The 13,367-nt window shown below is 42.4% G+C and overlaps 1 protein-coding gene across 2 annotated transcripts in view; it reads left to right on the top strand.

The window, feature by feature from the left end:
- The first annotated feature begins 7,576 nt into the window (after positions 1–7,576).
- Positions 7,577–13,367, top strand: part of stat1a (signal transducer and activator of transcription 1a) — a 78,318-nt gene continuing 72,527 nt past the window's right edge. For both annotated transcript variants that reach the window (XM_060911513.1, XM_060911512.1), the window contains exon 1: positions 7,577–7,751. The gene's annotated coding sequence lies outside the window, so the exon portion shown is untranslated. The remainder of the gene's footprint in view (positions 7,752–13,367) is intronic.

Here is a 13,367-nt window from a genome sequence, read left to right as displayed (position 1 = left end):
ATCTTCCGATTTAAGAAAGAAAAAAAAAAACCAACCAAACAACTCGGTGAACTTCTCCACTGGAGACATTCCACTCTTTCTTTTTTATAGTCGAGATATTAATACATTCAGGATGCATAACGGGACATCACTAACGTTCCCAGCCATTCATTCCCAGCAGGAAATTTTAGCTGACCTAAAATGTGAGTTGCATTACAACCCTGATTCCAAAAAAGATGGGATTCTGTGTAAAATGTAAATAAAAACAGAATGCAATGATTTGCAAATCTTTTTCTACCTACATTCAATTTAATACAATACAAAGACAAGATATTTAATGTTCAGACTAACCTCATTGTTTTCTGTAAATATACACTCATTCTGAATTTGACATCTGCAACACGTTCCAAAAAACTTGGGACAGGGGCAACAAAAGACTAAGAAAGTTGTGGAAAAAACCCCCACCTCTTTGGAACTTTCTACAGGTAAACAGGTTAACTGGTAATCAGCAAGGCTCAGTTGTTCACAAGCAAGGATGGGGTGCGGTTCACCGCTTTGTGAAACGTGTGGGAAAATAGTCCAACGTTTCTCAATCTACAGTTGCAAGGAATTAGGGATTTTACCATCAACAATCCATCATCGATCATCTAGTCCTTTCCGTGCCGTGTGGCGCATCAGGCGGCGCCGATCTCCACTTCGCAGCCCTCAGCCTCTTGCCTATTACATAGCTAGGGTTACAGTGGGGGGCTAGTCCTCTGGTAACCACGAGAGTTTAGCTTCCCACTCGCATCTGTATTGCAGCGTGCCTTGCCAGATGGTAGTAGGTACCATTTTTATGATGGTCTTTGGTATGACCCGACCGTGAATAGAACTCCCGATCTCCCGATCAAGAGGCGGACACGCTACCACTAGGCCACTAGCCGGTATCAACAATCCATAATATCATCAAAAGATTCAGAGAATCCAGAGAACTCTCTGCATGTAAGAGGCAAGGCCAAAAACCAACATTGAAAGCCAATGACCTTTGATCCCTCAGGCAGCACTGCATTAAAAACTGACACAATTGTATGAAGGATATTACTACATGGGCTCAAGAACACTTCAGAAAACCGTTGCCAGTAAACACAGTTCGTTGCTGCATTTACAGTGCAAAACAAAAGCCATAATTCAACAACATCCAGAAACACCGCCAAATTCTCTGGGCTCAAGCTCATCTGAGATGGACTGATGAAAAGTGTGCTGTGGTCTGATGAGTTCACATTTCAGGTTGTTTTTGGAAATCATGGACATTGTGTCCTCCATGCTAAAGAGGAAAAGGACCATACAGACTGTTACCAGCACAAAGCGCAAAAGCCAGCATCTGTGATGGTATGGGGTGTGTTACTGCATGGAGAAACATGCACATCTGTGAAGGCTCCATTAATGCTGAAAGGTACATATAGGTTTTGAAGCAACATGTGCTGCCATCCAGGTGATGTCCCTGTTTATTCCAGCAAGACAATGCCAAGCCACATTCTGAACGTGTTACAACACTGTGCCTTCATAGCAAAAGAGTGCAGGTGCTAAACTGGCCTACCTGCCTCCCATTGAAAATGTGTGGCTTGTTATGAAGTGCAAAATACATCAACAGAAACCCCAGACTATTGAGCAAATGAAGTTGTATATCAAGCAAGAATGGGAAAGAAGTCCACATTCAAAACATCAACAATTAGTGTCCTCAGTTCCCAAATGCTTACTGAGTGTTGTGAAAAGAAGAGGTGATGTAACACAGTGGTAAACATGCCCCTGTCCCGACTCTTTTGGAATGCATCAAATTCAGACTGAGGGCATATTTACAAAAAAGAAAAAAAACCCTCAAAGTTTATCATCTCATCTCTAGCCGCTTTATCCTTCTACAGGGTCGCAGGCAAGCTGGAGCCTATCCCAGCTGACTACGGGCGAAAGGCGGGGTACACCCTGGACAAGTCGCCAGGTCATCACAGGGCTGACACATAGACACAGACAACCATTCACACTCACATTCACACCTACGCTCAATTTAGAGTCACCAGTTAACCTAACCTGCATGTCTTTGGACTGTGGGGGAAACCGGAGCACCCGGAGGAAACCCACGCGGACACGGGGAGAACATGCAAACTCCACACAGAAAGGCCCTCGCCGGCCCCGGGGCTCGAACCCAGGACCTTCTTGCTGTGAGGCGACAGTGCTAACCACTACACCACCGTGCCGCCCCAAAGTTTATCAGTTTGAACATAACATCTTATCTTTGTATTGTACTCAATTGAATATAAGTTGCAAAGGATTTGCACATCATTGCTTTCTGTTTTTATTTATATTTTACACAGCCTCCCAACGTTTTTGGGAATCGGGATTGTAGCTTGGACCTGTACTGTAATCAACGGTGTGGTTGTGTTGTTATGTGCAAGTCTTTTTATTTCATGTTTAACTGGCAGTGAATGTAGATCTTGGATGATGGTCATCTCTGTGCATGGAAATAGAACATTGATCATTAAAATTAATATCCTTCCACAAATATCTCTGTCATTTTTTCCCCTCTGTGTATAAATATAAATACCTAATATTATATATTATTGTCTAAAAGCAAACGAGAAAAGTGACAAAAAGTGGGTTGAAAATGGGAGAGGTAGAAGTCAAGGGCTGCTTGTTTGTTTTAAACATTTAGGGCATTTGACATATGCTCTTGTCCAGAACGATTTACATTAACAGATTCTGTCAGAAGTTTACACACCCTGACATGAATGTCATGGCAATATTGGACTTTCAGTGATTTCTTTGAACTGTTCTTTCAAAGAACATACGTGTTTGTTTCCACCCACAGAACTGTTGTTCACTCAAAACAATGTTTTTTGTTTTTCGCACCGTTCTGTGTAAACTCTAGCGACTGTGTGAAAACCCCAGGAAGGAGATCAGCAGTTTCTGAAATACTCAAACCTTCATGCTCAAACCAACACCCATACCACAGTGAAAGAGTCACACAAAAATTGAGATCACAATTTTTCCCCATTCTGATGTTTGAACATTAACTGAAGCTCTTCAAATCAAGTTTATCTGTACAGCGCTTTTAACAATAAACATTGTCGCAAAGCAGCTTTACAGAATTTGAATGACTTAAAACATGAGCTAATTTTATCCCTAATCTATCCCCAATGAGCAAGCCTGTGGCGACGGTGGCAAGGAAAAACTCCCTCAGACGACATGAGGAAGAAACCTCGAGAGGAACCAGACTCAAAAGGGAACCCATCCTCATTTGGGCAACAACAGACAGCCTGACTATAATATTAACAGTTTTAACAGGTATAACCCTCAACTGTCCTCATGGGGCCGTCCTTCACAGGAGTGGGGCGATAAAACTCCGACCAGACACAGGGCACCAGGATGGATCAAGCAGGTCCGAGGGGCAGAAGAGGCCAGCATCTCAATCCCAGGATCAACATGTAACTCAGAGGGACAGATGGGGGGGGGGGGGGGGGGGAAGAGAGAGAGAGAAAGAAAACATGTTGTTAGGTATGCCCTAAAAATGACAAGTATTAAATCTGTGTGGTAGGCTCGCAGAGACGAGAGTCTTTACATCAGGCATAACACACAATGGCATGTTAATATGGTAAAAAATATATAATGACCTGCTCTGGCTGGATGCTTGATTGGGTGATGGGAGCACACTCCTCAGCAATGATGAGATGCAGATGGGACCCTTAGGCCTGGCCAAGACAATTCAGTTACATTTCACCGGGTCTGGGACATGCGACAGAATGTCTGACGGCCGATTCCCTGCAGGCTACGATAGCCAGTCGAGGTCCCCACCGTCTCCACCAAAAGATTTCCTGTTGACTCCATGTAACTCAGAGGGACAGATTTGGGGTGGGGGGAGAGAAAGAAAACACAGGTGGTTAGGTATGCCCAATGTCACCTGAATAAGTAGGAACAGTATACATATTGCACCGAGTACAAGCAGGGACTCCGGCAACTAACTATGACAGCATAACTAAAAGGGGAGAGCCAGAAGGTAACACAGGCATGAGGGAGCCCCGGGACATAAAGCAGCAGCCACTACACCGTCAACAAACTCGAGTGAGCAAGCGAGTGGGGACTGACAGCATCCATACATCCCAGTTTACCAAAACACTCTGTCTGAGGATCCTCCAGATCTACTCCTTTACCTCATAAACACCATTAACACAAGGCTTGACTAAACAGATCTGTTTTCAGCCTTGACTTAAATGCTGAGACTGTGTCTGATTCCCGAACATTACTTGGAAGGCTGTTCCATAACAGTGGGGCTTTGTAAGAAAAGGCTCTGCCCCCTGATGTAGCCTTCACTATACGAGGTACCAGCAGATACCTCTTGATTTGTATCTGCGTGATTTGATGCATCGATGGATCGGCTGATTACAGAACTGCAGGAAACAGCAGCTGGATGTAGGGGTGTTCCTAATAAAGGGGCCATTATAGTAGCTTGGTGTTATTCCTGCTCCAGCACAAGTGCTTCGAACTCATTTCAATGTGGGGGATTTTTTTTTTTTTGAAGCTTTGTAACCCTTTGAATAACTCAGTGGGATTCCCCTCCGCTTCCTGTGGATCAAGATTTTTAATCGAGTCTCATGACTAAGATCAGTCTTTGCTTTTACTACAGATACTGAGTCATAGTAAGAAAAGAAAAGAAGCAGCAGTCAGCCATGGGAATGAATCACAGCACTACACTACCGTTCAAAAGTTTGGGGTCACCCAGACAATTTTGTGTTTTCCATGAAAAGTCACACTTTTATTTCCCACCATAAGTTGTAAAATGAATAGAAAATATAGTCGAGACATTTTTCTGGCCATTTTGAGCATTTAATCGACCCCACAAATGTGATGCTCCAGAAACTCAATCTGCTCAAAGGAAGGTCAGTTTTATAGCTTCTCTAAAGAGCTCAACTGTTTTCAGCTGTGCTAACATGATTGTACAAGGGTTTTCTAATCATCCATTAGCCTTCTGAGGCAATGAGCAAACACATTGTACCATTAGAACACTGGAGTGAGAGTTGCTGGAAATGGGCCTCTACGGTGGCGCTTGAAAGTTTGTGAACCCTTTAGAATTTTCTATATTTCTGCATAAATATGACCTAAAACATCATTAGATTTTCACACAAGTCCTAAAAGTAGATAAAGAGAACCCAGTTAAACAAATGAGACAAAAATATTATACCTGGTCATTTATTTAGTGAGGAAAATGATCCAATATTACATATCTGTGAGTGGCAAAAGTATGTGAACCTCTAGGATTAGCAGGTAATTTGAAGGTGAAATTAGAGTCCGGTGTTGTCAATCAATGGGATGACAATCAGGCGTGAGTGGGCACCCCGTTTTTTTTAAAGAACAGGGATCTATCAAAATCTGATCTTCACAACACGTTTGTGGAAGTGTGTCATGGCACGAACAAAGGAGATTTCTGAGGACCTCAGAAAAAGCATTGTTGATGCTCATCAGGCTGGAAAAGGTTACAAAAGCATCTCTAAAGAGTTTGGACTCCACCAATCCACAGTCAGACAGATTGTGTACAAATGGAGGAAATTCAAGACCATTGTTACCCTCCCCAGGAGTGGTCGACCAACAAAGATCACTCCAAGAGCAAGGCGTGTGATAGTCGGCAAGGTCACAAAGGACCCCAGGGTAACTTCTAAGCAACTGAAGGCCTCGCTCACATTGGCTAATGTTCATGAGTCCACCATCAGGAGAACACTGAACAACAAATAGTGTGCATGGCAGGGTTGCAAGGAGAAAGCCTCTGCTCTCCAAAAAGAACATTGCTGCTCATCTTCAGTTTGCTAAAGATCACGTGGACAAGCCAGAAGGTTATTGGAAAGTGTTTTGTGGATGGATGAGACCAAAATAGAACTTTTTGGTTTAAATGAGAAATGTTATGTTTGGAGAAAGGAAAACACTGCATTCTAGCACAAGAACCTTATCCCATCTGTGAAACATGGTGGTGGTAGTATCATGGTTTGGGCCTGTTTTGCTGCATCTGGGCCAGGACAGCTTGCCATCATTGATGGAACAATGAATTCTGAATTATACCAGCGAATTCTAAAGGAAAATGTCAGGACATCTGTCCATGAACTGAATCTCAAGAGAAGGTGGGTCATGCAGCAAGACAACGACCCTAAGCACACAAGTCGTTCTACCAAGGAATGGTTAAAGAAGAATAAAGTTAATGTTTTGGAATGGCCAAGTCAAAGTCCTGACCTTAATCCAATCAAAATGCTGTGGAAGGACCTGAAGTGAGCAGTTCATGTGAGGAAACCCACCAACATCCCAGAGTTGAAGCTGTTCTGTACGGAGGAACGGGCTAAAATTCCTCCAAGCCGGTGTGCAGGACTGATCAACAGTTACCAGAAACCAGGGGCGCAGATACGTTTTTTGAACTGGGGGGGGGGGGGGGGGGGGGACAAAGCTGCCAGCAAACCAACCCCAACCCCGATATGCCTGTCAAACTTGTTGTGGGTTACTATAGCAACCAAGCTCGAGCTCGCAACCTGTGCAGTCTGCGCAGCTCAACCAACCGAATATCAGTCTTTGTTTTGTTTTATGTGAGTTGTTGCAACTATGTATACACTGCTGTGCACCTCAATAAACCGAATGGTAATTAGTCTTTTGATTTTTCCGTGAGGTTTGCCTTATGCAAAGTGGGGGGGACCAAACGAAGTCAATTTAAATCTGGGTGGGATGAATCCCACCCGTCCCACCCTCTATCTGCGCCCGTGCCAGAAACGTTTAGTTGCAGTTATTGCTGCACAAGCGGGTCATACCAGATACTGAAAGCAAAGGTTCACATACTTTTGCCACTCACAGATATGCAATATTGGATCATTTTCCTCAATAAATAAATAACCAAGTATAATATTTTTGTCTCATTTGTTTAACTGGGTTCTCTTTATCTACTTTTAGGACTTGTGTGAAAATCTGATGATGTTTTAGGTCATATTTATGCAGAAATATAGAAAATTCTAAAGGGTTCACAAACTTTCAAGCACCACTATGGAGATATTGCACCAAAAACCAGACATTTGCAGCTAGAATAGTCATTTACCACATTAGCAATGTATAGAGTGGATTTCTGATTAGTTTAAAGTGATCTTCATTGAGAAGAACAGTGCTTTTCTTTCAAAAATAAGGACATTTCAAAGTGACCCCAAACTTTTGAACGGTAGTGTACAGTAATGCGTTCGAAGACGAAAGTAACAGGCCGAGACTTTAAAGGGTTAATCTGTAGAGATCAAAGGGAAACGTGTTTCTCTACTTTAAAACATGAAGTTGAATTATTTATGGGTTTTAAAACTAATGAAAACGAAAATGTGAAAACGTGTCTTTCAGAAGTGCACGAATCTTAATCTCGGCGCTTGTTCGCCTTTTCCTCTTCCTCACCCGGAAAAACTGCATAAGTTTCAGTTTCTCATAAACCACGTGACTGGGCCTTTCCATCAACAACGCCCTCTGTCGAAGCTCGCGCTCTGATTGGCCCGCGTGGACAGAATGGGGGCGGGTTACTTCGATAACGCGTCGTGATTGGCTGAGGCGGCTAAGGCCCGGAAAGGAGGTTGCGCGAGACTTCACTCGTTCAGTGAGGAAGGGCTGCGCGCGCGCTGGGCTCTGCAGCGGTTGCTGTTCTTCCAGCTGTTTTAAAGGCCTCGGAGTTTCAGCTCGAGCGTGAAGAAGCGCGTGTGTGTGTGAACGGCACCGGGCGGAGAGCTGCGGTCTGTCCTTCAGCTGTCGTGGTAAGCGCGAGCATGTGACGTTAACCGTAAACAAGATGCTGTTTGTGTGGGAGAAGGCGGAAGTGACATAATTACCCCTTCCGGCAGATCAGAGGCGACACACCGCGCAGTGACAGGTTCCTCAATACTGCATTAGTAGTCTGTTATTACTATACATTAACAACATGTAAGAAATAACACCAGTGTGTGTAATGCTGTGATGGGAAAATAATCAACGACGGATTGATACTGCCCTGATTATTTCCTCAGCAGTTTTCTTAACAATTACAGGGTTTTTTTTTTAAATGAAAAAGTGCATTTATTATTAGTTTTGCAGTGTTAGAATTTGCTTCAGTTGTATTTGTGCATCACTCATGTAGTGTGTGTGTGTGAGACACCTGGCTCCTTCAGTCAGCCAATCAGGTGGCAACACAGCAAATCACACAGAGCTGTTTTAATATTCACATTAAACAACAGGGGCGACACGGTGGTGTAGTGGTTAGCGCTGTCGCCTCACAGCAAGAAGGTCCTGGGTTCCAGCCCCAGGGCCGGCGAGGGCCTTTCTGTGCGGAGTTTGCATGTTGTCCACGTGGGTTTCCTCCGGGTACTCCGGTTTCCCCCACAGTCCAAAGACATGCAGGTTAGGTTAACTGGTGACTCTAAATTAGAGCTGTGCAATATATCGTATTTTTATCACGATATCGATATTGGTGTCAAACGATATCAAAATTCATAATATCGATATGAAACGATTTTTTGTCATTTGTCGAAAGGGACGTGCACAATATTTCTACAATGGCAATAAAACAACAATAACATTGACGTGACAGTAAGGTAAAACGAACCCTTCTGTCCCCTAAGGCACACCGTAGCCTTGCATACGTCATCCATTCTACTCCCGCGATATCTCCGCAACAGTAAAAAATCAGTTCTTCTGTTTTCATACGTGTCGGGTGATTTGATATATTGATTTCTTAATATGTTGTTTGATTTGCTTGCTAATAGTTATAATAATACAATTAACATATATTTACGTCATATTTTTGGATGTGGGACTGGGTAATGTAAAAATGGCATCTACGGAAGAAAACAAGCACAACAATATTAGCACATATCCAGCTTGCTAGCTGTGTTAGATGTGTTAAACCGTGTGGATTTAAGTGGAATAATTGCGAGTCGTCCTGTGGTCAAGGCAGCGTTTTAAGGTAAGGCAATTTGGTTATTAATGTTGCCCGCCGTTTACTTGGGTTCATTTGATTTTGACTTGTGCATCTGCAGCTAGCATCATGCTTTGAAGTAGGTTCTGCTAAGGACGGGTTTATTGCGCGATGTAGACGGACTCAGATGTAATTACATTGTTTTTAAAATTCCGTGCGCTTAAAACGGTGTCCCCCTGCTAATCATGTAGCCCTAATCATGTGTTGCTTTTACTTTTCTTAATGGCGAGTGAAATATCTCTGCAAATGGTATTTCAATGCTGACATGCCAAAAAGATAGCGGAGTCCACATTTGGAAGATGAAGGAAGAGAAGCCTATTTTCATGTATGTTAATTCTTAAGGACTTGTCTCTATATTGTGCGTGTTTTAATGTTGGTGTCTTAACAACACACACGCTTACGTTGTAGTGTGTGTGTGTGTGTGAGAGAGAGATTTTATCCTTGGCTGGCTACGAGCCAGTGTGGACGTTACGCAGTAATCACTGGTAATAGCAGCGCTGGCTCCATCCTCTGTGATCGGAAATGTTGAGTGAGGAGAACGTGAGCCTTGTGCAGGCTATAGGACCTATGCAAAGTACGCGCTTGCACAGTAAATAGTTTAAGTAAAAGGCGTTTCAGGGTACAACGGGAAGGGTTGACAGGTAGCCTATGAGGCCTGTACTATAAAAATGTGGCCCGGTGCCTCAGGTGTTGATGATCAGGGCTTTAAAAAAAGGTGTATAAATATCGTTTTAAAAATCGCGATATCGATATTTACTGAAAAAATCGTGATATTGATTTTTTCCAATATCGAGCAGCCCTACTCTAAATTGAGCGTAGGTGTGAATGTGAGTGTGAATGGTTGTCTGTGTCTATGTGTCAGCCCTGTGATGACCTGGCGACTTGTCCAGGGTGTACCCCGCCTTTCGCCCGTAGTCAGCTGGGATAGGCTCCAGCTCGCCTGCGACCCTGTAGAACAGGATAAAGCGGCTACAGATAATGAGATGAGATTAAACAACAGAATGCAGAAAGAAAAAAACATCTCAGTCACTATGTTTATATATACACAAAACGTTCTGGTTTTTGCCCCAATTCCAAGAAGAAAAGGGACAATATTCTGATGAAGCTGTTTACGTACACTACCGTTCAAAAGTTTGGGGTCACCCAGACAATTTTGTGTTTTCCATGAAAAGTCACACTTTTATTTACCACCATAAGTTGTAAAATGAATAGAAAATATAGTCAAGACATTTTTCTGGCCATTTTGAGGATTTAATCGACCCCACACAGGGTTCTCCACGGATTGAAAATATAGGGGGGTGGGGGTCAATCGGATGACCTTGAAACAAATTTGCGTAAATTTACATATGTCGTTTGCATAAAATACTCTCAAGTAGTAATAATTTAGAATTACGGGTGTGCGATCTGACGATATAAAATCGTCAAGAATAAGAACGAGTAGAAGATCGCAGACGATCTGCCACACTGCAAAAAGTAAAATCTAACCAAGATTAAATATCTTAAATCAAGACAAAATATGCTTGTTATTTGTCTGCCAAGATAATTCTCCTTTCCAGGCCGGTTTTGTGTAAGAGTATTTCACTTACTTTAAGCATTTTTTCCCTCAATTATCTTAATAAGGTATTATAACTTGTTATTGAGATTTTATTACTGGTTATGAGTAAGTTCTGTCTTAAAATGAGAATTACCATAATTTCATCAGTGTTATATTAACCATGACAAGTTTGTCAAAGTCAGAATTTCTTATTTCAAGCATCTTATCCTTTCTTTTAATCTCTTAACACAAAACAGATAACTAAATGAAATGAATTGTTGTATTGTCAATCTGGCAACAAAAATAGGCTACAAAATGGATTGGTTTGTTGTTTTGATTGTGATTTATTTGGCGGTCTCAGTTGGTATAAACACTTACTTAAACAGAGCACACCAATATGCCCAGATGAAATAGTCAAACTGTTGGTTGGGGGACAAAGTATCTGGCATGTTAAAATGAGTAGTACAACTTTACTTGTTTTTAGTATAAATACACTAGTTTTAAGCAGGGCTTTGAACCGGAATTTTTTTCCTATTGGTTCGTTCCGAACAGAAACGGAATTTTAACGTTTCCGGTTTTGGGTTCCACCATTAAATAGACGTTCCCGAACCGGTTAGAACAAAAAAATTTCGTTCCCGGAACGGTTAATTACGTTCCCTGTCAGCTGTTTAACAAATGGCTATAAAATTATGTCTCTGTCTCATCCAGCTTAAGCCAAATGTAGGCTAATTCTATTACAACCTCCATTAAATAAGACAAGAAATAATTCAAAACAATTATTATTTCAAATGTTGGTGATTTGGATTCTCAGTATGTCTTCCCATCTACACAAACAGAAAAAGTGCCAAAAATGAAAGATAATTCATTTAGTGTGTTACCAAAGGCTAGTCAGGCCCTATAGAGGGCTACCGCATGACGCGCCGCGAGATTTTGTTAGGCGCCATATTGGAAGACCAAGTACACATCTATGCAAGTACATACATACATAAAACAAACTACACCTGAAATGTAGCCAGGGCCGGTTCTGCCCTAATCTGGACCCGGGTGCAACATCGCGCAACACCCCCCAAAAAAAACACCAGTCTAAATCAGGACAACCATCACATAACTATAACTATAAACATTTTATATCAACTATTTTAACTAAATGGGCTATAATAAATAAGCCTGCAGGCAGCCACGGCGGGCTGCCTCAGAAAACTAACCATTCAATGACAACTGAAGGCCTGCAGCCACGGCGGGCTGCCTTAAAAACTAACCATTTGTCCTACCTTAAAACTCGTTTTGCATTTTCTGCCTCCTTTTTTGTATTTTCGACCCTCCGTTTATTTTCTTTCCTTTTCTGAAAACCCGATTTGTGTCCAGACATTTTGTTCTGCTACCAACGAACTAACTCGTCAGGTCTCGTCTCTCGAGCCCGCGATGATTCCCGTGGGAAGGGCAACAATTGATACATTTTTACAAACAGCCAATAGGGAGGTTGCAACGTTCAGGCTCTTCTTTGCTCAGACACTCAGTAATTCACCTAGTATTCACTAGTAGTCCACCTTCCCGCTCTCTCCATTCAATCAGCGAACGTCACACAGGAAGTGAACCCCAGCGGGTCATAGAAACTTGCGCAGGAGAAGAATGACTTTTTGTAGGCTACAGAAACTTTGAGGAACGAAATAAAAACCGGTATTAACCGGTTACCATTATTTTTAATAAGCGTTTCTGTTCCGGAACATAAAAAATAATAAAGTTTCTGGTTTCGTTTCTGTTCCATGTGAAATAGAAAAAGTTCCCGGTTTTCGTTTTCGTTCCTTGAACCGGTTCAAAGCCCTGGTTTTAAGACATCTGTGGGGTTTCTAAAGCTAGATATATTCACTTGTTTTTAAAAATCTTGCCAAGTCAAATTTTCTTGTTCTGTTGGCAGATAATTATGCTTATTTTAAGTAAAATATTCCTAATTTTATTCCTTTTTTTTCTTGTTTTTGTAAGCCGGGTTTTTGCAGTGCAAAGTGGAGAAATCGTATAGATCGCCTTGGCCAATGAGCGCAATAACTTTTTTTTTCCCTTTGGGTACAATAACTTGACGTTCTATGCTGGTTCCCGCCGACGCGGCAGACGTAAGACGTCCTTAACCTGTAGAGGGACTGAAAATCCGCGATCGCGGAAAACGGACGGAAATCGCGGAATTATGCATCTGAAACGGAATTTATTGTCAGAAATGGAATCTACACATTCTAAGCTAGGGGAGGCTGGGACCTCCCCTGCCCGAGCTACGGGCGTCCAAAGTGGGGCTGGAGCCGCCGGTGGGAAAACGAAACTAAAGCCGAGCACCGTGGCTCTTCGTCCCGAGGCGCTGTAAAGTCGGGCTGGAGCCCGGGATAGAAACGAAACCTAAGCGGAGCCCCACGGCGCGCCTCGTGGCGAATTACGTCCCGAGGCACAGGGCTGGCGCGCTGTGCCCGCGCTGGTTCTTTGGGGAGAGGGCAGAGGTCTCTGGCTGTCAAGTTTGGGGAAGCTTCTTTAAATATAAACTACATTTCGAGCACAAGAGGCTGGTGCTAGCAACATTCAAACAGCCACAATAAAGCTATGCAGAAGCCTCCCCACCACCAGTCTGGACCATTTTCAAAAAGCTATTTGGTGTTTTGATACTTAAATCGTTTCAAAATAACCGAAGACTGTGTGTTATTCAACATTTCATATTTTACTTTCTTTTTTTATATTCTAAGAATACACTTTATCAGAGTGATGTTCACTTTATCAGAGTGATGTTTACTTAGTGTTGTCTTCAAACCAATAGTGCACTTTATCAGTGTTATCAGTGTGTTTACAATGTTTGCACATGCAAAATTGCTACTATTCATTAAAATCTGTTCAGAAAGGTTTGTAGCCCGA

The sequence above is a fragment of the Neoarius graeffei genome, chromosome 27 (assembly GCF_027579695.1).
Source record: "Neoarius graeffei isolate fNeoGra1 chromosome 27, fNeoGra1.pri, whole genome shotgun sequence".
NCBI classification, from domain to species: domain Eukaryota; kingdom Metazoa; phylum Chordata; class Actinopteri; order Siluriformes; family Ariidae; genus Neoarius; species Neoarius graeffei.
This window is presented reverse-complemented; position numbering and strand designations above follow the sequence as displayed.